Here is a 234-nt window from a genome sequence, read left to right on the forward strand (position 1 = left end):
GCAGCAGCAGCAGCAGGAAGAAGTGCTGCTAAGGGGGAGCATCAGTATAAGTAAACGAACTATAAACACTACCTATCTATATAGCTGCTTCTGCTGCTGCATGCATGCATGCATGCATGCATGCATGCATGCATGCAGCAGCTGTTGCTATATATGTGCACCAGCAGCAGCAGAGGTGTAGCTGATGTACATAAACTGTCTATGCATGCATGCAGCAGCAGCAGCTGCTGCTGC

Source organism: Eimeria mitis, genomic scaffold (assembly GCF_000499745.2).
Source record: "Eimeria mitis Houghton genomic scaffold, Emh_scaff2650, whole genome shotgun sequence".
In the NCBI taxonomy this organism is placed as follows: Eukaryota; Apicomplexa; class Conoidasida; order Eucoccidiorida; family Eimeriidae; genus Eimeria; species Eimeria mitis.